The 3,218-nt window shown below is 46.9% G+C and overlaps 1 non-coding gene across 1 annotated transcript; it reads right to left on the reverse strand.

Moving 5' to 3' along the window:
* Positions 1-437: 437 nt before the first annotated feature.
* Positions 438-510, reverse strand: Trnag-acc. Its single transcript has one exon. It is a non-coding gene; the product is annotated as a tRNA-Gly (tRNA).
* Positions 511-3,218: the final 2,708 nt, after the last annotated feature.

Consider the following 3,218-nt stretch of genomic DNA (forward strand, 5'->3'; position numbering starts at 1 on the left):
CGGCGGAAGAGCTGTGGATCCGCTCTCTTCTAGAGTACTGCAAAAGGAAGCGGGCTGAATCGCGAGCGGACCGTCTCATTAAGGGGCGCGCAAAGTGTGCAGTTGCCGGAATGACATTTTCTTTCGCGTCGCTGGGGAGGGAAGGAGCGAGCGAATGTAATAAAGTCAGAAACGTTTTCCCCTTCCGTCTTATTCTGCAGATGGCGGAAACGCTCACTTTTGCGAGGCGTCAATCCAATGGCGTAGGGGCCGAGTGTTATTCTGAAACCGCCGACATGTCCAGGCGTGCATGAAATGAAATGATCGTATGGCATTTATTGGCCGGGATATCCCCTTTGGGATTCGGCCGCCGTATTGCGAGTCTTTTTAGTTGACGCCACATTAGCGACTTGCGTGTCAATGATGAAGGAAATGATGCTGTAGTACACACAACACCCAGTCCCCTGCCGGGAATCGAACCCGGGCCCCCTTGCGTGGTAGGCGGTAACGCTACCGCTGCGCTACAGAGGCGGGCAGACGTGCGTGAAAACAGCACTTATCTTCCCAAAGATCCAATGATAATTTTAGTTTTTAATTTCCTTTCTCGCTCTGCGTCTGAAAGCTACGATGGACTGTATTTTCTTCTCCTATAAATAAAATTTTACCTATCACTTCGGCTGAATTTGCACTGAATTACTAATTTAATCGCTGGGTACTGATTTACAATATTTTTTAATAAAATATAATTCTGTGTCTGAGTTAAAAAAGGTTTTGTGTTAGTAGGTTACCTCTGTTCCTAAAGTAAGATGATTTGCATTATTTTGGCAAAAACTACCAAATCAATGCCAGTTGCTGAATAGATAGAAACTGTAAAATAATTCAAAAATGGTTCAAATGGCTCTGAGCACTATGGGACTTAACATCTGAGGTCATCAGCCCCTTACAACTTAGAACTACATAAACCTAACAAACCCAAGGACATCACACACATTCATGCCCGAGGCAGGATTCGAACCTGCGACCGTAGTGGGTGCGCGGTTCCAGACTGAAGCGCCTAGAATCGCTCGGCCGCACTGGCCGGCTGTAAAATAATTATACATCTGCTGTGCAAGGGCCAGTCAAACGAAAACGAGATAGATGGGCAAAAGGTGAGTAAACTGTTTACTATTTGAGAAGTAATCGCCGTAACTGTTGATACATTTATCCCACTGTGAGGCCAGACAGTCAATGCCTTCAGGGAAAAAAAAGTTTGCGGTTGCCGACGGAACCATAATTGTCCCTTCGTCTGAAGAAAATCAGCGACCACGGAAATCTTATTTTAGGGCTCCAAAAATATGGAAAATCGCATGGCAGAGTTCGGGGCTGTATGGAGAATGTTTACGGCCTTCGCAGCGAAACTCCCGCAGCTACTTGAAATAACAGACACGGGAAAGTCATGATGAATTTTTTCTTTGACTGCAAGAGCGCGCTGCTCACTGACTTATGAACATGGCGCCAAAATTGACGCACAGCAGCACGCGGACGCTTTGCAAGAAGTAAAGCGCACAATCAAGTCCAAACGTACAGGAATGTTGACGGACGGCATCATTCTATTACACAATAATCCTTGTCCACATACTGCCAAGGTTGTTTCGACTGGGTAGCAGAAGTTTCGCTGTGTGTCCCTTACATATCCACCATACAGTCTCGATCTCTTTCCATGCGATTTCCATATTTTTGGAGCTCTCAAGACAGACATCCGTGCCGGCCGCGGTGGTCTCGCGGTTCTAGGCGCGCAGTCCGGGACCGTGCGACTGCTACGGTCGCAGGTTCGAATCCTGCCTCGGGCATGGATGTGTGTGATGTCCTTAGGTTAGTTAGGTTTAAGTAGTTCTAAGTTCTAGGGGACTGATGACCACAGCAGTTGAGTCCCATAGTGCTCAGAGCCATTTTTTGAACAGACATCCGTGGCCGACGACTTGCTTCGGACGAAGAGGTTCACGACCGGGCACAATCACGGTCATGTAACCGTAAACATTTTTCCGTGCAGGCACTGACCATCTTGTCTCACAATGGAATAAATGTATTAACAGTTACGGCGATTACTTTTGAAATAATAAATATTTTACGTATTTTCTTTCCCATCCGTCTCCTTTTCATATGACTGCCCCTTATATTATACGTTAACAATGGAAGTTTCAGATCCACTCGAAAATGGCCTGAATGTGAAGGTCGAAACCTTTGGTGTTCGAATACGGTATTTGTGTTATGCTGCTTGACTTAGTCAAGTCGATTAAATATTTTGGCGTGACGGTGAAAAACGACATGAAATGGGACGATCACATGACGCCAGCGGAAAGGGAAAAAACTTCTTGTGTGTTTAATCATTTAAAATCACCACATCATACTCATTATTTGTTGAAGCACGCTGGCGCTTTATAAACAAAACAACTAAGCACAGTTAGATCTCAACCTCATAATGAATATTTGATGAAGAAAGACCCCGCCAAGTGGGATTTTACGGGGTGCACTACTGCTTGTAGAAGTTGGAAAATGCGTGTGGCTAATCGACGGCTAAAGACATGGGAATAAAGACATGAGAATAACGGCAGCTAGAAAGCGATCCGCGTGCTACACGCTGAGCAGCGGATTATGAACGGACGTATAACTCGGATACGATCGGGTGTGGACGTTACTACTGTCTGCGTGAGGGAAGTGCTGCACTGGAGATCAGTACGAATCGGCCGCGCAGGCGGGCACTGTCGTCACAAAACTGGGGACCTCGAGCGCGAACGAACGGCCTTCTACGAGTGCAGTACGTACTGTTACAAAAGTGTCACAGGGGCACGACAGCCGCGAATCGCGACGTCACTATGGGTAACCAGCATTTTATTAGCGTAATAGCGACAGACAGCTTAGATGTTACTAGAGTGCTTGCCAAACACCGCGACTCCTAAACGGTTCAAACGGCTCTGAGCACTATGGGACTTAACATCTGAGGTCGTCAGTCCCCTAGAGCTTAGAACTACTTAAACCTAACTAACCTAAGGACATCACACACATCCATGCCCGTGGCAGGATTCGAACCTGCGACCGTAGCCTAGAACCGCTCGGCCACACGGCCGGCGAAAACGTAGAGTTAGAACTCGTGTCCTGCCCTTCGTCACCTCCCAACGGCCAGTCACACGGTACATGGATTGTTCAAGATTTCTTTGGAAACCTATCCAAGATTTCGATGACTCGCCCATTTACATGACACG

This window comes from Schistocerca piceifrons, chromosome 7, assembly GCF_021461385.2.
Source record: "Schistocerca piceifrons isolate TAMUIC-IGC-003096 chromosome 7, iqSchPice1.1, whole genome shotgun sequence".
NCBI lineage: Eukaryota > Metazoa > Arthropoda > Insecta > Orthoptera > Acrididae > Schistocerca > Schistocerca piceifrons.